The sequence below is a fragment of the Mastomys coucha genome, unplaced genomic scaffold (genome assembly GCF_008632895.1).
Source record: "Mastomys coucha isolate ucsf_1 unplaced genomic scaffold, UCSF_Mcou_1 pScaffold22, whole genome shotgun sequence".
NCBI classification, from domain to species: domain Eukaryota; kingdom Metazoa; phylum Chordata; class Mammalia; order Rodentia; family Muridae; genus Mastomys; species Mastomys coucha.
In genome coordinates, this window is record NW_022196905.1 from 7,174,977 (window position 1) to 7,199,976 (window position 25,000).

Here is a 25,000-nt window from a genome sequence, read left to right on the forward strand (position 1 = left end):
AAAAAAAAAAAAAAAAAAAAAAAAAAAAAACCCACACTCTTCCCCCGCTCTCCATTATTAACAACATGGTGGTTGTTAAGTGGGGTGGGGCTGGCTTTTCATAAACCAAAACTGTTAGATTTGAAGCAGACAGAGAGAAACCGCTTCAAGGTTGTCCTTTAAGAGTTCCATTCTTTGCAGATTTTTTCCAAATGCCTGCTGCAGTAATAACAGCCCCAAAGGAACACAGTACTTTGTCAGGACTTGTAGGTGAGATGTGTTGGAGCAGCTGTCAGCTTGGGGAAAATCACTCATCAGGTAGTCAGTGAGTGGGGCTGCCTTCAGCTGGACAAACACCACATCTGCACTGTGGGCACCAGAAGCATCCTTGTCTTGCCTCAAAGGTCAGACCAACCCTCCTTCTCCTTACCACACACAAGCCTCCTACCCCTCCTTCAGTTTCCTAAGCAGAGTATCCTCTCAGTCACTAAGGCAGGAAGGTTGTAAAATACTGTCTCCTCTCATCTCCCAGGAACAGGAGTCAAGATGGCCACCCTGTGATGAGGGTGGGAAAGTAACACACACATACACACACACACACACACACACACACACACACAGAGAGAGAGAGAGAGAGAGAGAGAGAGAGAGAGAGAGAGAGAGAGAGAGAGAGCATGCACATCTGTAATTTTAGATTAAGCTTTTCACGGTTAGCCCTTGCATAGGGAAGACTAATTCGACCTCAGTAAGGGAGCAAGCACCCTCAAACAATGATGAACAGAACAATGTGCTGTCAGCACCCATCCGGGATCAACAGCAGCCACACCTCATTTCTCTGCCAGACACTGTGGGGGGTGGAGTGGTGGCATTTGGCTGGATATGGGACACTGCACTAGACTCCAAAGTGCAAGTGACACCAGATGGTTCGAGAAGACGATGAATTACTCATAGTCAACTGATCGTTGTTAGCACACCTAAAGATCCTGCTTTTTCAGCCACCAGTTGACACCCACCAGACTCAATCACAGAGGGAAGGAAGACACATAGGCCCAGAATAGCTTGCAGGACTCTAAACATTAGCTCTCCCCTTGCCAGAGGGTGCTGGGATCAGTGACCAACAGTAGCTGAGACTCTGGCCTCTGTGAAGTATCTTCCTCCTAAAGGGAAAGCTGCTTTGAAACAGTTGCAGTCTTATTTGTCTGACTTACCATGGGGCTCTGCTAGAGGCTCCTGGGTAAACTCTCCTGAAGTGTGAGTCAGCTTTTGGGATGCTTGGCCTCCCTGGGCAGTGTCTTACGTTTTCAATCAAGCTGGTCTTCTGCACCCCAGGAAGACTACAGAAACACAGCACCCCAGTCTCTCCTAGGACTAACGACAGAGGCAGCTCACTCACCAACGGCCATGCACAGCACCCTCCTACATTGTGAAGGAAAGCATTTACCCCCAATAAGTGAACCCCCTCATGTTTTCTCCTTGATGCCTGATGTACATCCCTCTTTCTGTCAGCTACCTCAAATAATGTCTGCAACGCTGAGATTTACACACATGTACTTATAAATGTTATTTCACTATAGCCTCCACAAAACTACTTTTCTGCCTAAACATTCAATTAATGTAATTAAATTGCTACCTGATGGCATTATCTAATTTAACTTGAGATCCAAACTATTGAATAGCATGCGTCTTTTAACACCCTGACTGGGAAGGCATGTGATGGGCAGAGCTGTAAACATGTTGGCATGACTGAGCTGTTTAAAAATAAATTAGCAAACTATAAAAATAAACAGTAGCATACATATGTACTCAATTATGAACTAACTCTAATTTTTGTTCTGAAATACTGTCTTTGACCTTGGCCATAAACAAGCACTATTAAAAAAAACATAATGTCCCCACAGATGGGAGGCCATCGATTAAATGGTCTTCCAGCTCTGGAGAATGCAAAACCAAGACACCAAAAAAGAAAGACAGTGAGAAATCTAGGAGGAAATCAAAGAAAAGATAGTGTTTGTCTTTCTGAAAAAGACAGGAAATGTATGCAACACCCCCACCACCACCAAAGATGCTTGCGCTTGCTAACATGAAGCTGCTTTCTGCCCAAGCCAGCGGTGAAAAACATGGCTGAATACTTTTACATTTCCAAACGTTTTGCAATCCCTCAAGAAAAAGAGGGGAAGAACTGCTTCCAAATGCAGCTGTTGCAAAAGCTCACAGTCGGCACCCTGCACTAGGTCATGCTTGGTCTCCTCCCCACCTGAGGGAGCACACCGCCCTAACTCTTCGGCTGCCTCTGACATATGGCGGAAATGTGGAAACCATTGTCCAAACAGCACCAGACAGAAAATGGGGAGGGGGCAAAAACCAAGCTGCTGAAACTGCACCCGGACATGTTTCTGTGCTAATTCAGTACCCTGTAACAGAGGACAGCATAGCAGGGCATACTGAACTAGGGGCTATCATTAACATCGCTGAAGCAAACAGAAGATACAGCACATGCGCGCCTTTCTAAAGTTTCAGAAACCATTCTGTCTTCAGGGTTGGCTGTACCTTAACTTGGCAAGACGGCGCAACCCCACCTTCTACAGAATCATGATAAAGCTACAGTTCTCTCCTGTTGTGGCCCTCACCGTCAGTGGTTTCACAAACACAAGTCGTTGAGCAACCGCTACTAAGTATCTCATCTCAAAGAGCCAAGTAAAACGCTGATTACCCTAGGGTTTGCCTGCTCTCTCCTTCCAACAAGAACAAAGTATACAAATGAAGACGAGAGGACACTCAGACTCATGTACAGTTGGTTCCGAATGCAGAAGCTGGTGGGAAAGAAGCTCTGGGAAAGGATTTCTGAAAGCACATGCATTCCTCCTGGGCCAGGACACCTTCAGGAGCAAGAGCAGTCCCAAAGGTCCAATCGAGATGGGACATCACACAGACATGGAGGTTGCCAGCTGCTGCTCTGGGACAGGCATCCTCAAGAAACACTGCTGCAGGACGGAGACTGTGTGTCTTGGGAACAGCACACCGAGTCTCTGGGCTGGGCTTTTATTTCTCGGGACAGTACTTCACTCTCCTCCGGCACACAGAGCACGTGGCTGCTGAACAACTTCACCCTCAGCCACCACAGAAAAACTGGTCTCAGAGCGTAGTTATGGGGACAAACACAGCAGGAAACCACGTCAGCCTGCATCCAAAGACTTATGACACTAGCCTAAGTAGGACCCTGGGGACAGCTAAGGCCCTTAGATCTCTCTGCCTGGCTCCTGCCAACAAGGCTGGACCTGGGAACTGCAGCCTGAACTCTTCAGTGGGCTCTCCTTTGGGTCACCTGATTCAGTTTACTCTGTGGTTGACAACATAGCGCCATGGCTGGGACGGACGGAAGACCAAAGCTGACAGGGAGGCAGACGCTGCACCGCTGTGCTGCGGGTCTTTTTCAGACAGAAAAGGATTGTGGATGCTTTGCCTGTCCGCTCTCAAACATGAAGGCCTCCTCAAGAGGAAGGTGGCCTGGACAGAAACTAGGATTCCCTCCATTTCTCACTGAGTTTGCCAGATCATGGTCCTCTAGTCTGGATTGCTGAGCGGAGGTCAGAACAAAGGAGCGATTTGTTTGACTCTGGTCCTCAGAAATTACCCCCACATAAATTTCCTTGATCTCAGCTTTGGCTGGCTTGGGTGTTGTGAGGATCCAAGAATTATTTGACTTTTCCATGAGAGGGCTCCCATGCTCCTGCGGACTATTTGCCAGCTGTGTCTTTTTAGGAATCAGGAAGGAAACAGAGTCTGTGGAAAGGAGTCAGGAGGTTGCATCAGGAAATTTCAGGCCCACTTTGCCCATCAGACCTGAGCACAACGTGCAGATACCACCAGGAAGGCTCTGGAGGTGCAAGGCTCAGGGGTAACTGCCTCTCCCAAAGAAGTTCAGTGTGAATGTGGCTCCAAGAATCTGAGCTGGAGGTGGTGGATAAGAGGATGAGGTCTCCCAGCAGCTCTACATAAAAGTGGCCTGCTTTCTCCCATAGGCCTCTTCGAGGAGAAGCTGTGTGGTCCTGCACTGAGAGGGGTGGGTAGATGCATCCATGTGCCCTCAGGCCTCCTATGGTCTTCCTTGCCCATCCCCATCCTGAGCCCCACCCTCGCTCCCACCCCCAAGGTCTAACTCAACCCTCCCCCAACCCCCAAACTTCTCCGTTCCATTTTGTTCTTCCTCTCATGCCCTTTACCTGACCTGTTAACAAAGTCTGTCAGTTCTATCCTGAGTCTGTGGAGACTCCAGTCCCTCTCACATCCTCATTCTGTTGGTTCCAGCAATCATCGCCTCGCCTGGGTCATGCTTGTCTGCTTCTAGGTGGCCTTTTAGACTCCCAAGTCACGTGATGTCACTTCTCCTGCCAGTGATTTCCACCTCCCTTCAACCAAAGCCAAAGTCACAGGACAGCCTGCAAGGAGCTGCTCCCACCTCCCTGGCCTCAGTTTCCACTCACCTCTGATTCGTCCTCAACCTTCTCCAGAGAGCCCCACAACCGGGTTGACTCTGCACAGAGAACTTATCCGCCATTGTTCTGTCTGGAAGCTTGTTCCTCAGACCCACAGGGCTGGTTTCCTCACATAGGCCCTCCCTAACCATCCTGCCAGCAGTGTGGACACCATACCATACATCTCTCTTACTCTTCCTCACCTTATTATTCCCCAAGGTGCTGACACACCAAAGAACACACATGTTGATTTACACAGCGTGTGTCTTTCTCAGCTAGAATAAGAGCTTACTTACCCCTATAGAGCAAGAACTTTTGTGGGCTTTGACCACCGTTGTATGCCTAACTCCAAGAATAGTTCCCTCTGTGTGGCAGGTGTTCAAAATATTTGTTGAAAAATGAATGAGGGAAACTTCACCATCCCAAACTGCCAGGGGGCCACTCAGCCAGCATCTATAAAACTGCCAGGCAGCCCAACCTGGGGCACTTGGATTTAAAGTTTGGTTTAAAGCCAAATTCCATTTTCCCCACAGGCCCTGAGGTCTAGAGGGAAGAGCATTTTGCATTATAATATAAACGAAGGGGTTCATCTGGTTTGAGAAAAGAAAAAATATGAGGTGGGGGTGGCAGAAAGATCAAATGAGGATCTGTTTCTTAAGGTTTGTGAGGAGCCATTAGAGGGAGAAAAATTGGTTATAAATGTAGGAAAGGTTGATTTCAATGCACCATTTGACAGTCATCCTGTACTCTATGGCCCCTTCCAGCCACCGCATGTCTGGGCACAGAGAGCCCATGTTCACACCATGTCATGGGCCAAGACGAACCCCTGAGATGTCAGCTGCCACGGGTGCCTTCAGATTCTCCAGGAAGAGCTGAAGGAAAGAGGTACAGAGTCCCTACCCAAGGGCAAGGTTGCAGCTGCAGTGCCCTCTGCCACCTTGGCATACACTGTGACACAAAAATAAACGCTCCTTGGTAGGCGATAACATGGAGGAACTGAATTGAAAGAACTCTACCCGACTCTATCAGTAACCCGTCATGCTTCTCCTGTTGCAGTTTCATGAAAACAAGCGCCACTCAGTCAACATATGTTTCCTAAGTCATGGAGAAGCTGTATGTACTTAAGTCTGAAATGCAGCAAGTAAGGCTTGTGATGGAAAGTGGGAGGAGAGGGGCACGGCAGAGGTTCTATGGCAAAGCAGGGAAGAACAGATCTCTCACCCACAATTAACAGATCAACAACATCGTGGGGTGGGTGCGATCCATGAGAAGCTGCAGTCACCAAGCGGCCCCAGTCAACTGGGATGGGGATTCTTCAAAAGGAAAGCAAACGGAACCTCTTGGACTAACTGGGCTGAGCACATGGCAGCTCTTCCCGATGTCATAGGAACTCCAAAATGGGCATGAATGCAGCCACTCCACTCCACCCATTCAAAGCATGGCGAGGCACCAAAGCAGACGAGCCAGAGGCAGGAAGGAGTCGCTGTGCTCGCCACTCTAGACGGCAGTCAAAAGAGGAAGACTGTTTGCTTCATTCTGAGGGGACAGCTCAGAGATGGCTCATACCATGCCTATAACTCTGGAACTTGCTTAAAGTGGCAACCTGAGACCCTAAAGAAAGCATGGCCTGGAGACAATTTGTGGCCGAATACTGCGAAGTTATAGGTGGCCAGAACAAGCCACCCAGCTCCCCTAGGCCTGTGCACGTTAGCCTTTCTGGCTCCAAGTCTTGGTCTCTGGCAGAAAGGATTTGCCCTCTTCACTCCAACACTGTTTCCCCCACACATCCAGCCCTCAAATGAGAACGCTGGCATCAGTAAAGGGAGGGGACCTTGGCCCCTTCACCTCCCTTCCAGCACCAACCATCACACCTGGCATACAGTAAGTGCTCAACAAACAAAGGGAAGAGAGCTCACTGACAAGACTGTGTCTCCCCTAACTCTGTACTAGATCTAAAGAGAACTGAATCCCCAGTAACTACGTGTTGCTTGTCAAATTTAAGTTGGCTTCAATGACATAATTGTTTACTTGAAGTCAGTTCAGACCCTGGCAATATTCACAGCCCAGTGCAGATGCTTTACTCTCTTCTGGCTTCTCATCTATGAGTCACCTTTGACAGGGGCAGGAGAACAAGCAGGTTTTATTACAATACACACCTAAAGTGAGTTAACTGACTCAACCACATGGCCCACCTACACGGCATTCTCCTGGATAATACAGAGAAAGGAGCTTTAGCTCATAGATGTGCCAGACTGAGCTCACCCAAAACTAAACCCCAGAGCAGCTGCTAACAAACCTCACTGGCCCATACCTCTTTGCCTAGGTCATTAGTGTCCCCAGAAGAGTACAGTAGCTGCCTGGGCTCAAGTGAAGGCATGCAGGAGGCTCCAGGCCACACAGACCACTTCCCTCCAACTGATTACCTCAGGCTGAAAGTAGTAGCCGTGCCTCTAGACAAGGAAGCTTTCACACTGGGCTGCCTCTAGTATGCAGGTGAAGTCAGACAGGCCAGTTGTACCCCAAGAGTGTGGGCCACCTGTCCATGCCTGGGCTCCTAAGTTTGAAACCACTGTCCCATGTGGTCAACACAACTCTTGTTGTGGTTGACATTACTGTTGTTGGTATTGTTATTATTATCATTATTATTATTATTACTATTATTTAGACAGTACTAAGTCTTGGAGAACAAGCTGTCTAATATTGGAGCTAAATTTAATTTGGTTTGGTTTTTGGTTTTTGGTTTATTTTGTTTTGATTTCATTAAGAAAGTATGAGACATACCAAATAAGTCTATTTGGTCTGGCTGACTCTATACAACATGACAGAATAAGTGAATCTCATTGATAAGAGGGTTTCCCTACTTAAACATAGAAAGCAGAGAGGGAGAGGAGAGAGAGAAAAAAGAGAGAGGGGGGAGAGAGGGAGAGAGAGACAGAGAGACAGAGAGACAGAGAGAGAGAGAGAGACAGAAAGTTTTGAAACAGCTACCAGAACAGCTAGAGCTCTCTTGGGAGTCCAGGCCATATGCCCTCCCATTAGACACAACTTCAGGACTGTGGACAGGTGAGCTCCAGTTCCTACACCCTCCAACCTCCACTGAAGCGCTTCCTCTGCTCCCCGGAGAAGCCCTGCCCTAGACTCTAGGTGACTAGAGGCAGAAGGTGCAAGCTCCTTAGACATGGAGTGACGCCTCCAAGATGCCATCCCCTCTCCCACTCAGAAGAGACGTGGGATAAGACAACGATGACTGCCCCAGTCTCATGGCTCACAGTGACAGGGAGTTAGGATATTCACATCAAAGCTCAGCCTCCAATCCACCCACCTGAGTAAATTACAAACTGAACACCAAATAGGAACCAGAATTATGTGGGGAAAATACAAAAGTGTAACAACAATAAAAATAGAAACAAGACCTGTCCCCCACAAAGGATGTGCATAATCTACAAGACAGTATTGGCGCTGTGGGGCCTCGTGAACAGCTCTGGCCACCTTTTACTAATCTCTCTTCAAAGGAAAAGTTGGTGATAGAGTTAAGCCTTGGCCAAACCCCAGCCCAAGACTCTTACTACCTAAATGGCCTGGAAAGCACAGCAGCACTGAACCTGAACCCCTGGGATCAGCCAACTCTCGAGCTAGGGAAAGGCTATCTGTACACAGAGAGGCAGATGTAAGACTCAGGGCTTCTTGGTAATTCCTGATCACCCCACATCTTTGTTCCCAGATTTGATACTTGAGGAAGAAGTTCCCAAGTCACCCAGCCCTCTGTGAGGTCATCCTGTGGGGATCAGAGTCTTCACTGGGCTGGGGAAGGTGGGAAGTATGGAAATCTACCTGAGAAGGATCCCATCAGGAATTGCTCTCCACTCCACCAGGACAGGAGCCCCGGGGTCCCTGAAGTCAGAGGGCAGGTGGCCCTGTTCACCACTTCAGCTAATCTGTCTTCACTGAACTGAGTGCCAACAAGGGAGGCGGGAACTGAAAAGCCAGCCTCGTGGCTATAAGCCTGCGATTACTCACGCCACGTCTGTGTACTCTGAGATGCTTTCCCATGTCTGTAATGTTTTTCCTATCATCCTACACACTCACCGTCACCTCTCCTCACCCCAGCACACAGAAGAGATGTAACTTATCCCATGCATTTGGGCTTTGTTGTACCATTAAACACAATGACCAACTCCTGTTGTCTTAACACGGGTTTTGTTGGAAATGAAAAGACTTGGCCTTGCTGGCTCCCGAAAACTGGGCTCTGCCTCTCCAACGCCTTTGTTCTCCACATGTCAGCAGAAAGTTATGAACAAGTCTCCCAGAGCTGAGTTACAGCACAGACAAGAAAGGCCACTCTATTTCTCCATCTCCGTGAAGTTGTCACCAGCAGAGTAGCTGAGGAAGAGTCACTTTGGGGACAGGATCATAATTTTACACCACTCTGAGAAGCTTCCATAGGTAGGACAGGAAAGCCAAGTTCGTATGGACTAGGTCCCAGAGCGGCTACCAGAAGGGAGAGACTCCTGCGCAGCTGGGAATGGCCAATCAAGAGCCAGGATTCCTGTGGTCATCAAGCTAAGCTAAGCAAAGGTCCCCAGTGAACACTGGGGTGTCAAGAGATAAGTGGGGAATAAGAGCAAGAGGCAGGGGCATGGTGGCTCATCACTGCAGTCCACAATCCTCTGACTAGTGTGTGAAGAAGAGCTTTGAGGAAACAGCAAGTTCTACTACAGAGGGAGAAAAAAAAAAAAAAAAAAAAAACAAGAACAAATCTAGGCGTTGAGATCAGGGCAGAGAGATTATTCAAGAAGATAACAGTGGTGGAGAACGGAGCAAAAAATTCTGAAATACGAGGGGGTCTTAGCCCCGTGCTGATGAAGAGATAGTCTGTCTTCTCTGGAATGCTGAGGAAATGGGTCTACGCTGAAGAATAAGAGATTGAAGGTAGACAAAAGGAAGGATTTCCTGCTATTGAGAGACAGCTTTAAAAATAGAACCGTATGCTTAGGAAGAGGTCAGGATGGCTGAGTCTAAGACTTGTCTGCTTCAGAGAAGGTCACTGCCCCAACTCCATCTTTCCCAGATGTCCAACAGTCTGAATAAGAGAGACAACCTGTCCAGGAGATATGCTATACAAACACCAGAATTGCCAATACCCGGAATATCCAAAAGTGTCAGGTGGGAAACTGACTGAGCCAGGACAGAGCACACAGGGAGAAGGAACCAATGGGGGACTACCCAGAACAAATTGTGTCTTTCTGAGTTAGGCATGAATGCTCCAAACTGTGCCAGCAGAGCAAAGCTCAGGGTCAGGAAAGGTCCCCAGCCATCACATACTGAAAGCTACACAAGGCAAAGCAGCATTCCTGGCTCCTGCTGGGAACAAGAGTGCGAGCTGGTACAGCCAGACTGCAGTCAAACTGTGGAGATCCAGCTCTGGGCTCTGGCTGCCTAGCAAGCAATCTCCCTGCCCACCACTCCCTTCAACTGTCCTCCGTTTCCTAGATCAGAGTGTGTGTGTGCACGCGTGCGCGTGTACATGTGTGTGTGTGTCTGTGTATGTGTGTGTCTATGTGTGTATGTATGTACATCATCTGTGTGTCTATGTGTGTGTGAGCATCTGTGTGTATGTGTGCATATGTGTGTATGTGTCTGTGCATCTCTGTGTTTGTGTGAGTATGTGTATGTATGTGTGTCTATATGTATGTGTCTATATGTGTATGTTTATGTGTGTATGTATGTGTCTGTACATCATCTGTGTGTATATGTGTTTGTGTGTGTGTGCGTGTTTGTATATGTGTATGTGTCTGTGCATCTGTGTCTGTGTGTGTGTGTGTATGTATGTGTGTCTGTGCATCTGTGTATGTATGTGTGTGCACACCTGTGTGTGTCTGTGTGTCCATTATGTGTGTGTGTGTATATGTATGTGTATATGCATCTGTGTGTCTGTGTGTGTGTCTATATCTATATGTGTGTGTCTATGTGTGTATATATGTATCTGTACATCATCTGTGTGTCTGTGTGTGTTTGTGAGTGTGTGTGTGTGTGTGTGTGTGTGTGTGTTGCTACAAATGGAACCCAGGGCTTCCCATAAAGTAGGCAAAATGCTCTATCACTGAGTTATATCTCAGCCCTAATGTTCAACAAAATTTTTCTTCTATGATGGAAAATACCTGTTCTCAAATATCTATTCTTTCTTCTATGATCCCCCAGATGCTCCTGTCAACTACAGGAACAAAGGAGCCTTGCCCTAAAAGTCAATTCATGAAAGACGAAACTTTTAACAACAGTTTAAAATAATTACTGAGGTTTAGCCGTCTTAATCTAGGAATGAGACCTAAGTTTTCTCTATCTAGATCCATCCGACAAGCCTGGGCTGGAGCACATCTCATCTTGTCCCACTCCTGACTTCTGGGTTCCCACTCTGCATAAACACCACAGGTAAAGAAGGCATCAACTCAGACTACAGTCCCACATAGGTTAGCAGAAGCAGACCCCAGGAACTTTACTGCTGGGTACCAAGCTTTTAAAAGTGCTTTTTGCAAAGATCTGTAGCCAGAGCAGATGTAAGAATATGCCTGTGAAATGACTGCAACTGACCTGGACCACAGTGGTCAAGTGGAGGGGAGGAGTCAGAAGTGGGGACCCAGTGCAAACCGAGTGGGAGAGCACCACCCACAGGGATGCCAAGTCCTCGCACAACATGGGGTACAAGGCAACTCTAGATCACTAAGACCTCTTCGCACACCAGAGTGGGTGTAGGTGACACATGAGCCTTCCAAAGGAAAGCAGTTAGAGTCCTGGCTGTCTGCTCTTCACTATGGAGTTACCCCCAAAAGGTCATTCAGAGCCAAATGGAGTAGCAAATGCCAGTAATTCCAGCCAGTACTCCAGACCTGAGGCAGGAGGATTTCCACAAACCTCAAGCCAGCTGGAGCTACAAGACATGCTGGGAGGAGCATTTCCAGGACCCAACAGTTACAATTCAAGATGATCTAGGAAGACTCCATGTTCCTGCTCAGTGTAACGATTATGATGTCGTCATTTAGACTGAGGCCTGGCCTGACACCAGAGTGTCAGCCATGCTTGGGAAGTGGGATTTTCACCCAACTCTTGCCGAGTGCAGGGAGTCTCTCATAGGTGGTATCAAGGCAGAAAGCTCCTTTTTAGCCAAATATACCAAAGAAAACTTTTAAATCCAAGTGCTGAGGGGACCTTGTTGGTGGGGAGTGCAGCAGGGGAGCAGCCTGAGAACTGTGTGCTCTGGGCTCCATCTAGATGCATTAACATCTTTAAGGCATCTCATGGCTTTTTTTTTATATATATATTTCTTTAACCTCTATATGGAAAAAAATAAAACACAGAACATTACACCTGTCAGGTGCAGGGCCCTGAACTATCTCTAGACAGATGAAAGTCGGAACATCAGACTTCTAACGATGTGAAAGTTAAAGATTAAAAACATGTTGGAACATTTACTCTGTGCAATGCCAAAAATGTGTCTATAACATGTAAGGAGAGATGAGTTTTGGGCAGAGCAGGAGAGAGACAACGCATTTGTGCTGAAGGGGAAACTAAGGTCCTTATTGGCTTTCCTCCTCTCTCTTCCTTGTGAGAGAAATTGCTGCTGAAATCTTACATGCTTTGCAATAGCAAATTTATCACTCAACATCGTGAGATTGGAACCACTGTAAATCCCGTGCGGACTCCCAGGTCTGTGTCCTCTGGCACATGGGGTTGGGAGGAGCAGGCCACTTCCCTGGCATGCGGACACACCTATCCTGACACAGGCTTCTTAGTGCATCCTACTCACAGCTCCAGGAACTGTAAAATCCCACAGAAAGCAAGAACATTTTTGCTTGGCACTGCCACTTGCCAACCCATGACTTAGGCATTAGTGGCTATGCTTGGCTAATGCTCTCTTGGCATCTATTTATTCTCCCCTCTTTTAAACAAGGCAGGTCAGTAAAGCGTGTTTGTACTTAATAATTCTCCTTGAGACTTTTGTGCATAGCTCTAGAAATATGTGCCTAAATGTGTATGTGACATAGTGTTGGGGCATCTTCTTCCAAAATTGAACAATTCAAAAGCCAACAATAGTGTAATAAACTCTGCATGGTACATCCTATGGGCAGGGATCCCAAAACTTTCAAAGTTATTTATGCAAGACTATTAAAGTTTCCCTCAAATGTTTCCAGGCAAATGGGCACGTGTTTCATTTTCACCCTTACAATAAACTCTCCTTCAGGTTTTGTTTATTTTGAGGAAACATTTCACTTTTTTTTTCAAGACATGAGGTGTGAATGATGCAAAACAGTATTTGGATATGGAAGCCGAGTGATTTGCATAATGCATTGCTAATCGGTGACTATAAATTCTGGAATCAGATAAACTGAAATCAAGTGCCACAGAATTCTTAAAAATCTAGATCATGAAAATAAAGACCCCTGCCCTTTGATGGAGTAATGCACACATTTGCATTCTGTGTCTAAGAAGGAAAAATTATCCCCACAGAGTTTTGTGAAGAATTTTAAATAAGCGACTTTGATGTACACCGATATATTCCAATCTAACATTCTGAAGCATAAAGGTCCCAAATTCTCAGGCACAGTCACAGAACACCAAGGAGAGCAAAAATATTTGCATCACAAGAAAGCAGATGTTCCCCCACCCATGCTAGCCTTCCTGCTCCCAAGGATTCTACACACTTCACCTTGCTGCTCCTTCTCAAGCCAGAAGCCATCTACTCCTCTCCCATTGGTTTCCAGTGGCATTAGCATGAGAGATTAGACCCTTTTTTGAGAAAACAAAAAACAAAAACAAAAACAACAAAAAAAAGGAAACAGAGTCAAACAGTGAAAACAAAAAGAATCACTCTTCGTAAACTCCCTGTCCTCAAGCATGATGATGAAACTGAGTTTGAGAAATGATATGTCTGAACCTTTGGGAGAGCAATAGAACAGGACCTGAGGAAAAGGGGGTGGGGGGGAGTCTAGTGATCAGCGCTATCCCTATTATCCTAAGTAGTGTGTTGTGATAGGGAGGCCAGTGATGCATAAGGTTAATCAGATCCCTAATCTCCCAAGAGGCACTTGCATGTTCAAAACTCCCAGACGGACAGATGAGAGCACACACAGGAAACACAGATGCACACACCACACACGTTGGTCCTTGAGGGTACCATGTTACATTTACACACACAAACACACACACACACACACACTGGTCCTTGAGGGTGCCATGTTACGTTTTCTCAGCAGCTGTTCCCTATTCTCTACCACCAGTGAGGCCAGGCCAGCCTAAAATTTAATTTAATCTTCTTCAGTCAGCCCAAGTGTCAGGCACTGAAATGGCAGCTAAAAGCGCCACTCTCAGATAACTGAATGACACTTGCTAATAATAGCCTCTGCATGAAGCAAGCAGGAGCAGACATTTTGTGTAGCCGCGGGCCCGAGAAGGACCTGGGAAACTTGGCCTCAGCTTCCATGAAGCAGATGCTGGTGAGGCTGGGTCCACCTCAGCTCCTGTGGGCAAAGCCTGTTCCCATCACTGGACCCTGTTTTGAAGTCACACAGCGAGTCCTGGCTTTTACTACACAGGGGATGCCTATTCAAGCTCTACCTGTTCCCTACACCTGCTTGGGCTGTACCCTAATCCCACCTGCCACTAGGTGCTCCAGAGCTCTTGACTGGGTTCTCTCACCCTCCCTGCAGGGAGTATGGTCTTTGTCATAGTGCCACAGCTCCAAAGTCTTATCTTCATCGGCATGGCCAGCTCTGCTTCCTAGGACTCGAAGGAAAGAGGCATTGCCCAACACCTTACCTCAGCAATTCCACAGAAACACCACAGACAGCAAGGACTCTCCTTTCTTCTGGGAAAATGGAGTGCCATGATAGCAGAGACCCCAGTAGCCATCTTGTTTCATCCCTTCCCCTTAACAGTGGCCTTTCTAGATACTAGACTGAGCTCACAGGTCTTGCTTCCACACAGGATCCCTTGTCCTTCCTGACCCTGAATCCTGTGGGCCCGAAGCTGGTCAGGTTCTGGTAGTCAGGTTTTCAAGGAGAGAGCATGGCATAGGTTGGGCCTGTGCGTACACCATCCACTCCACCTGTGTTAGTCTTATCTACAACCCCATCGCTCTACTGCCTGGTGGATTATTTAAGTTGATCCCTTACATCAGATCTTTTCATCAGTAAATACTTCAATATGTATTTTTTTAGATAAGGGCTCTTTATTTTCCTTTTAAGCACAGCCACAAAACCATGACTACACCTAGAAATAATACTAAAAGTGACAGTAATTCTTACTCAATAGGGCAAAACAACTAAACTCAAAACCACCTTTTCCCATCTGAGTATACACTGAAGGATCCCATACACCCACTCAGGACAGAAACTTCCAAGGAAAGTATTCAGAGAATCCGTGTCTGAAAGTATGAGTGACTTTGCTCAAAGCCACCTTACACCCCAGTTTCCACTCCTGCCCACTTAGGGTGGAATGCACCCCCAACCCTGCCCTATGAATGCATCAGACAAGCAGCCACACTGCCAGTGTTCAGAACTGGGATTTATTTTTCTTCCAAGACCATGTTCTCTTGGACAGCTCTGCACAGAATCCATTCACAGAGCTCGTCTTAGATCTACAGCTGACTAGATATGTCAGTTATGTTCCAAATGGGTTTTCACAGGTCAAGGTTCTACAGGCAAGAGCAAATACTATTTTTAGACAGGATAAGGTCACAATGCTTTTAGAGACAGTGAGGTCTACAATAAAACCTATTGATCAGCCTTTGGAGCTAGCGCTCCAGAGAGACACCGACAGAAACAAAAATTGCCTGGCTGTTTTCTCTGTAGACACGGTAGGTAAAATCACATTGGACTTAATATCTTTCGGGATATACAGTAAGTAAGAAGTAACTGTGTACAGATTACTGACGTCCATTAAACCAAATGCAGACGCAGGTCACAGAGACACTTCCCAGAAACTTAGTGGGCCAGACAGATCTCTGCCTGCAGCTCTATCTTTACACTGAGACCTGGGGCTCTCAGCTGGGCCATGTGAATGGCAGGCTGTCAGACAAAAGGCTGGCCTGAGCTGGGGTTGAGGAAAGTGGGACTGTGGCCTCTTGTCTCCATGACTAACGTTCTAAAAACTTCAATACTGACTTAACAGATCATGACAAATTCTAAAGCCCTTCCTACACAGGTGACAGATTGAGACCTATTGATAATATATACTGTGGCCATACCACCATGAGCCCATCTGATCTCACCTGACAATAGACAGACAGATGTGTATGTGTGTCTGCACATGTGCACATGTGTGTGTGTGTGTACAGATCTTGTAATGATACTTGATTTGTTTGAGGATTTTTCTTTCTAGAACACATAGTCTTTCATAGGTGTACCACACTAGATTTCAATAAGAAAAACATCATTCATTGCCAGATGAAACTTAGAGTTAAATTTAGAAATACACTAACAAAAGCCCAAGAAAATGAATCATAAAGCACACACACACATACAGAGAGACAGAGAGAGAGAGAGAGAGAGAGAGAGAGAGAGAGAACAACCAACCACACACACTCACACACTCTCACACACAGAGAGAGAACACACCACAGACAGAGAAAAAAAAACACACCATACACAGAGAGAGAAAACCAACCACACGTGCACAGGCACACACACACAGAGAGAGAGAACAACCAAACACACAGCACACACATTCACACACACAGAGAAAGAGAACACCACAAACACACACTCATATATACACAGAGAGAGAGAGAGAGAGAGAGAGAGAGAGAGAGAGAGTCTTTCAGCCAAACCCAAAAGTTCTTGAGTTTACCAAGGTTTAAACAACAACCTTAAATGATTTACTTAAGTCAAATAGGAGCCTTAAGCAAAGCTATTTATTTATTGTTTTAAAGGACTATCATAGCTCAGACTTCAGAGATCAACTGCAAGGTCAATCAGCGCCTTCAACACCACTCTGTTAGCAAAAAGACTTTATTATTTTGGAAACTCGGGACCACAGGAACTAGTGTGAAAACTGAAGGTCTCCTCATTTATCATTTGCTCCCATCTCACAGCCCAGCTCAAAAACAAAATATGCCATGGTAAAGATAATCCACATATCACATTGTGACAGAGCCGACCACATCCGTGAGCTGGCCTGCCCTAGCAGCAGTTTCCCTCCTCTGTGAAGAGCCCTTGGCTGAGACAACTGTACAATCTGGGCGGGAAGAAGACAGGGCTCTGGGCTCTCCTGAACTTCCTGGACTGTTGCTGCCTTCTCCTCATGATGCTACCATACATGTATCTGGCCTGTTATCTTCCCTTCTGGATTCTTTTTTCTTCTTCATTCAGAGGGCTTTAATTTTAATTTTTTATTTTTTCAGTGGTAGAAGAGCATTTAAAAATCTCAAACAACTTATTACCAGTCCCCTTACAGAGCACATCTAAGGAAAAAATAATAATAACCCAAAACATTATAAATTAGAAAGGCAGTAATTTAAATGAATTATTTTTTATTTAAGTTATATATCTCAAGTGTGTCTCATCCTACAAGGAACACACATTTTACAATGGGCGCAGAGGATGGCAAGAGAAAGTTTTAGACAATCATTACCCAAAGGATAATTGCAAATGTTTCTTTTTGGCACAATCCCGAAAGCATTGTCTTACATCTAACTTAATGACATATAGATGGCACTTTCTGGACTGGAGAGAAGGTAGACTCATCCATGCTGGAAGTCGGTTGTAAACACAGTATTTAGAAAGATGGCCTGCAAAGATCACATGTCCTAGAACAGGCCATATGCTTTTACCTACATGATGAATTAAAAAAAGAACAGTTCCCCTCAACTTATGCTGTCTTCCAACAATAACAGAGGGAGAGCTGTGCTAAACGCGCTGCATCGGATGCCTTTAACAAGCAAGAATGTGAAACTCCAAGAACTCAGCATATGCAGGCTGTGTCCATACAGAGAAGCCAGCTTTTAGGGGAAGGAAGGAGCAAAATATCACTGAATTCAGCCAGTTAATTGAATTTAAAATACCTGCTTGTTTGAATGCAAGGGACTTTTTTTTAAAGTGTATTTCTATTTTGATACAGTTGAGAGTTGCCAAGGGGGAAAAAAGCAGGATTGAAGAAAATACACATTATATTCTTTGGAGTTTATCAAAAACAGCTTGCAACAATTAAAAGATAGAGCTGTGTAAGGTGGAAAGTTCTGTAGCTTGTCACCATGCCATTATTCTGTGTTTCGGTTTTCCTTTCAGCAATTTGAAAGATACCAGTAAGCATCCTACTGCCCACTAGAGCTCCCAGCTTTGAGGCAAATCAAGAAAAGACTCAGCCCTCTTCGTAGGTGAGACACACTCGCCATGTCGATTCCAAAGACAGAAGAGAGAAAAATGGTGGGCTGCTTGTCCTGATGGGGCTCAGAGAGCCACCCGGTTCCAAACACCCAGTCCACAGATGAGAAAGAGCAGAATGCCAAGATGTGACAAAGGGGTGAGACAGATGGTGCAGCACCTAAGAGCTCCTCTCCCTGAAGTATGGGCACCTCACAGCAGCCTTTAACTCCAGCTCCAGGAAAACAGGAAGTCTCTGACCTCGGAGGATACCCTCAGTCATGTGCACCCATGCACCTACAGTCGCAGATACATCATTTAAAAGAACAGAGGTGTCTTTAACCTTTTAGGAAATGGGTGTGATGAGAGCTCAGGGCTCCTGGAGGAGTAAAAGCAGAGTCAGAGATCAGATACCCTGGCTATCAGCCCAGTGGCTTTTTTGTCTTAATTTTTTTTTTATTTAGATTTATTTAACATGTATGAATGACTTGGCTACATGCATGTAAGTGTACCACATGCATGCTTGTTGGATCCCCAGGAACTGGCGTTATGAATGGTTGTAAATATGAGTGCTGGGAATTGAACCTAGGTCCTCTGAGAGAGCACAAGTCCTCCTAACCACTGAGCCATCTCTCCAACCCGATTGTCATTTTAATATTAGAGGTTACCACTTCTTCTCAAGAAAAACCTACAATGCCCAAAAGATCCTGGATCTTTATGACCTTTTAGCAAATCTTGATAATTTTGCCATTATTTTTATGGGAAAGCAAATATTGATCTGCAAAACGTTTGCTGGCTTTGTATGGTTATCATCTTACTTTATTTTTTGTTGATCACAAACAGTTTAGCATGATTGATATCTCTTCACACAGTGGGCAGACTTACTTTCTAACACAAGGGTCATAGCAGAAAGAGGGTATATAGCTTGCCACCCTCCAAATTGCCTTTTTTTTCCTATAATAATGATTTCATATCCTTGGCACAGCACAGGCATGGTAGCTCTTACCAGTGACTTCTGCAAATGCTGGATAAGATCAAATTCCAAAGTGGGTGATTGGATCAAATGCAGAATTGCATATTTATAAGTGAAGTGTTCCAGCAGAAAGCTACTAGTTGACTGTATTTTGCTCCTTCCTTCATCAAAAGATTTTTAAACAGTGTCCACTTTTTAAAAAGGTTTTCAACTTTCTGTTGTCCCCATGCCAAATCCTCTCTACGTCTAATCAAAGAGCTGATCAGGCAGCACATCGTATGCTCACTCTTCACCATTTGGGACATGTACAATAATTACCATAGATTGTCTCCTATACCTTCCCACCCACCCTCCACCCATGACAGCAGTCCTCAAAAGGATCCACAAAACAAAAATGTATGGGGTAATTAAATGGATATTTGTAATTAGAACTTAATAATTTGCATCAGGGACAAATGAGCTCTGATTTTAATCTGCAGCACATCTCGATTAGGCCAAATATAGTGTAATTTGGTGGTTTATAGGTCTCCTCTCAGATTATGAAACAATGCCAAGCCTTCAGTCTGTGTCTGTGTCAGGAGTGTGTTAAGGAAAAGACACAATGAAAATGTTTGACAACGTGAAAGCAGCCATAAATTACATGACAACTGTGTAAAAGTCATGATGAGACAAATAAAGGACTGACCTATAATGCGCCTGACTCGTCCTGACACACACGACTCCCTGCACTAATGTCTGCACAGCCAACGAGTTCTTAAGCCAGGGAACTACTTAGCGCCAGAAACATTGTAAATTATCAGTAGTCAACAGCATTGATTTTTAGTCGACATTTCAATCCGGTTGAAGTAGAAATACTGCCCAGTTCATCCAGCAGCCTCCTAGCCCGTCCTGGCCCCTCTGAGGTCTCCTCTGTCATGGCTTTGTTAAATTTCTATTGTGCTCACCATTCAATATTTATTGTAGCCTTGCCACATCCAGGCACTTGGCTTGAAGGGACACCAGCCTGCCTCTTGGGACATTAAATTCATGCTTACTTTTAAGGAAGGCAAAGCCAAAAAAAAGAAGGAAAGGAAGGAAGGAAGGAAGGAAGGAAGGAAGGAAGGAAGGAAGGAAGGAAGGAAGGAAGGAAGGAAGGAAAGGAAAAGGAAAAAAGACAAAAGGCCACCATCACTGATCTGGCCTGATTCTTAAGGGAATAAACCGAGAGGTAGCAGGGAAAGGGAGCGCTCTAAGGAAACCGGATTCTTTGTATCATTTTGCTTTCCAGTCTACAAGTCCCAACAAAGAAATCCAAGGGCTTCTCTTCTGGGGCAATCCTGCAGCCCCACTGAGCTCCTAACCTGGGATACACAGGTACAGATACCAGGGATACAAGGTAGCAAAAGTGAAGAGAGTGGAAGGCAGGCCCCTCGAACAGAAGCCACTGGAGGTGCACATGCTTCCAGCCAACACAACGGAAGCCAACATGTGGAGCTCTTTCCCAGCCAGTGTACTCAACGCCACTGCCTTTCCCACCACCGACTCACAGGAACCCCTGGGACAAGCCAAAGACAACATTTTGGTGGTATATCTCACCAGCCTCCTTGGGGAGGAGCAGAGTTTCCAAACTGTACTCCCCTCTGCCAGCCTTCTCCTCCCTGGGGCTCCTCTACACATAGTAGGTGCTTCTAAACAGGTACAGTTGTGTGAATAAATGAGGACTGGGAAGAAAGCATCGTTTGGTTCTGGGATACGCTAAATAATCGCTTTACAAGAAGCCTCAGGTCTTGCTTCTGCAAATGTTCATAGTGTGAACTCTGTGTGGAACAACTGGGAGAGAGCTTGGTAGAGCTTAAAAGTTTGCCTCAGGTAAAACCAGAGGAGATTGGATGAACTCGTTGACTCTAATTTCCAGTCAAAACTTCCCTCAAATCTTGCCTGCCTTCCCGACTTGTCCAACCAACAGGTCTTCAGCCAGAAACAAAACTTCCTTGAAGCAGGTTATGCCTCCCACTCCTAGTCTCCCCAGTAGCCACCCCCCACACACACACACGCACACATGCACACACGTGCACACACGTGTGCACAAAGAGACACAGGTGTGCACACGTGTACACACACGCACTGTAACTCTCACTCTACACACCAGGTAGAGATGGAAACAAGGAAACAATTGCCAGCCTTCACGGCCCTCAAAAGCTTGTCTGGTTTCTTAGTTTAGCCCACTACCATCCCCTAACCAAGTCAGACAACACCAGGTAATAAATTCTCCTCCTCCTATTCCACAAGACTGTCATCTAATATCTGCCTTCTTCTGGAGAACAAGGACTTAAAAGCAGTGTTCCCAAGCCCTGGACAGTCCTCCAGTATGCCTATGATACCCTGCCAGAGAGTAGACAGGAAAAGTCTTCCTGAAAACTGGAAGGAAAATGACCAAACAAACAAACAACCAAAAAATAAACCTGACCACAGAAGCTATGGGAGAGCCAGCTGCCCAGCAGCAGGTCTCCCTGCCCAGTAGATATCAGCCCCACTGCAGAAGGCTGCAGTGCTAGTAAGACAGCCCAGGTAGCACAGAAGGACTTTATCAAAAGACTGTATCTTAGCTAGCTATGGAACATCCAGGAAGCTGCCCAACCCTTGATGGGCTCTGTTTTCTCCCAGCACTAATGGCACCAACAGGAACACCTTTTTTAGGGGCTGCAACAGCATAGTAGTTGCAGCACACAGCAACTCTCGTTTGTGTACTGGAAAAGGCACACGTCCACTCCTGTAGCATGGGATTTGCTTCAACTCTCTCTTACCTGTTCGACGGACCCTAAAAGATAGCAAGTTAGGTTGCCTTCTTTTCACACAGAGGTTAAATGGCTTGCCAAATTCTCCAGCCAGTTGGTGGTAAAGCAGAAGTGTGAACCGAGTGTAACTACCTACATCCATCATACACACAGGAGCCTACTCCTCACAAAGCGACAAGTGTCTGTGGCAAAAAGGAGCAAATGCCCATGCACTGTAGGAACACTGCTGTCTCATCAAATCCAAAATGGCTACTGACCTGTCTCTGCCTGGGGCTCCCTCTCCACAAGCTCATGGAAGAAGGAATCTCCACCCCTGCCCCTAGCTGCTCCCTGTCTCATCCTCCTCCTCCTTACCTCACACCTGCAGCACCACACTAAGACCCAGTTCTAACCCTGAGTCATGGTTATAATGGTAACTAGCCTTTATCAAGTGGCCTGCTCTAAGTCCAAGGACTCCATCCATCCTCACTTGGATGCTGGCATCACCAGGAGGCAGGTGCTACAGTTTCCCTCACTTTACAGTTGGGGAAACTGAGGCCTGAAGAGACAAAGCCCATTCAAGGTCACATCACTAGAAATGACAGTGTCTCTCTACCCTCGATCTTCTGTGTTTCATGTGCTCAGATGCTGGGGAAGAAAGGAGAGAAGATGAAACACATTTTTAAGGGCCATTTTCCCCTTTTGGTCCTGCTTCTCTTTCTTACCAATTCAGTTACAAAGACATCCTGGTGGAAGAGGATCAGACCACATCTAAGACTGAATTTTGTAGGTGGCTATTGGATGAGCCCAGAGGCCCCCAAATTTTCCCAATTCCTATTTGCTACTAAATAAGGAGATTTCTTTTTAATCCACCTCCCTATGAGGCTGGGGGTAGAAATGTAGATTCATCTCATTTTACAGAGATATTTGAAATGATGTCTTTGCAAGGATACGATGAGGACATTAAAAAAAAAAGTGTAAACAGCCTTCAGACAGGTCCCTAAACCACTTGGAAGCCCTAGTGTTTCCTAGCTGGAATCCTACAAGCCAAGCTTCAGCCCAGCCTGAGCCCCAGCAGCGCCTCTGGTGGGAACTGGAACATGCCTCCTGCCAGCACATAACAGGGAAATTCAATTACCTCCCTGACTGGTGGCAGTGGGGCCAAGACGGCACATTAAAAGAACTAAAAATGTCAGGAAGTTATTGGGCTGATGGGTCATGCTTGCCAACACTCATATGTGGAATGCATAATGTCACAATAAGCTCAAAACACAGAAACAGACTGAAAAAGATAAGATAGAACAAACTCAGCCCCAACACATAGGTTTGCCATCAACCCTGTGTGGGGAATGCTGGGCTGCCAACAAGGGCACTTTTCCCACCCCTAGACTCTCTGGGCCTTTCTTTCAGATTATCTTTCTCAGCCACCATGAGATTAATTCACAAGTGCTTTCCAACAAGTTCAACTTCAACCATTAAAAAAAAAAAATGCTTCCATCAATTTCCTACTTGTGTATGCAGGCCCACTAGGCACGCCCTAGCCAGCAGCACCCAGCAGCTTATACACACTGGCCTCCTCAGCACACATAGCCCTTTGCATCCCAGGCCCTCTGGGTGCTGGCATCATTGCCAGTCTTTATCCCCCCAGCGGCAAGCCAGGAAAGATGATAGAACCTGTATATATAGCCAAAAGACGAGCCTCAACTGGTTCCAAGGAGGGGAAAATGAACTGTGTGTGTGTGTGTGTGTGTGTGCGTGTGTATCTTTTGCCTTTGGCCAAAAGACCTAAGAGCATTTGATGTGCAGTCAGCAGGTATTTTTTAAAAAAAGAAAGAAAGCAAACAGGAGAGGAAAACACTGAAAAGGCTTGACTGTGCTGGGGCCCTGACACGCTCTCATCTAACGCCTGGCCCATGGCCAAGTTCATCTGTTAATGGACAGCCACAATCCAGCCCTGCCCCTCCCCCCACATTCCCTGCCCCTCCCCAAAGTCTTCTCTGTTCTCCTACCTCTTTGGAGCTCCTAAAAACTAGACATCGATTATGTCTGCGCTTTCCCCTTTCTATTCAAGATAAACAAAGTGCTTCAAGTTCAAGGCGCACCCTGGGACCCTTGACAAAACAATCTATCATTCTGTCTGCTAAACCAGTCTGGCTACACCATGGCCAGGGAAGCAAGGCTCCTAACGTACAATTTCCCTTTGTGCTCCCTCCCTCTTGCCACTAACCTTTTCTTTACCATGTTCTCCAGAGCAGATGGACTTGACCACTCACTGTTGCTTAAGCCCCTCCTGGCAACCCCAGAAGCTGAAGAGAAGAAAGACACTCCTGGGTGCCCCTCCCCCTCTACCATCCTACACACACCCCATCTCCTTAGACCCACACACCCTCCACTGTCACCCGGATAATAAATGAAATGCAGAGACTGCCCCTTCCTTCATTCCCTGCAAGAATATTTTAAGTGAGTTTTGTTTTAAATCATATCCATTAATTTACCCTGACTTGCAATTAAATGCAAGCGCACTTTTTACAACCAGTACAGAATGTATTAATTATAACTACAAATGGTCAAATGAGAGCACAGTCCCTCCTAAAAATATTAATAAAATGCATAATAAATAATATTAATGAAACAAAAATAGATTCATAAGCCTTGGCCCGCACTTTTATTATTTCACGAAAGGGGAAGTGCAGCCAACGAAACTTGCTCCACACACTTTGGCAGAACTCTGACCAACCACCACCATTAAACTCTAAAGAGTATGTTTTGGCTACACTCTGGATCCGGAGGCGGGGAGGGATGCAGAGGCCACCAAAAGAAGCTGGTGGCCCTTATAGCCAAGATAGGGTTGGAAACACACTACCCACATGGTCAAGAAAAACTAGCCCAAGCTCAGTCACCTTCCTAAGCCAGGTCCAGTTAACTGCTCAGGCCACTGCCCCCTGCCCTGCTCCCCAAAATGGACAAATGAAAGCCCAGGCCACAGGAAAAAGTCTTACTGAAGTTAAGAGTCTCAGGATTCGGCATCAGCATCAGGCTCAAGGTACCCTGTGCCAGTGCTGGAAGCCACCTTTGTCTCTGCCACTGGCCAGAGAAATCAGCCTCCACATCACCAGGCAGCATCACCAGCAGCCTCAGCTCAGTCCAGCATGCCCTGTCCTGCCCCTCCCCCCAAACCCAACACACCCACGGAACAATTGAATCTAATTAAGATGAGGAGAGAATTTGCATTTTTCCTTTCACTGTACCCCTAGTAATCACACAAGTTCTTCAAATTTTGAGAATTTTGTTCCTCTGCTAATTATTTCCGCCGTTTTGCATTCCAAGGCACAGAGACAGTCTAGCTCACTGGTGGTCTATTAATAGTTAGAAGTTTTGCACTCAGAAGGTAGAGGCACCCCCACATACCTTTTAAATTATTCTTTCATTTCCAGTTTTGTAAAAAGAGTGGTTTGGGGGGTTAATTATGGGTTT

General features: G+C 46.0%; 1 protein-coding gene across 10 annotated transcripts in view; it reads right to left on the reverse strand.

The window, feature by feature from the left end:
- Bcl11a (BAF chromatin remodeling complex subunit BCL11A) overlaps nucleotides 1-25,000 on the reverse strand; it is a 95,280-nt gene that overhangs the window by 48,456 nt on the left and 21,824 nt on the right. The window lies entirely within an intron of this gene.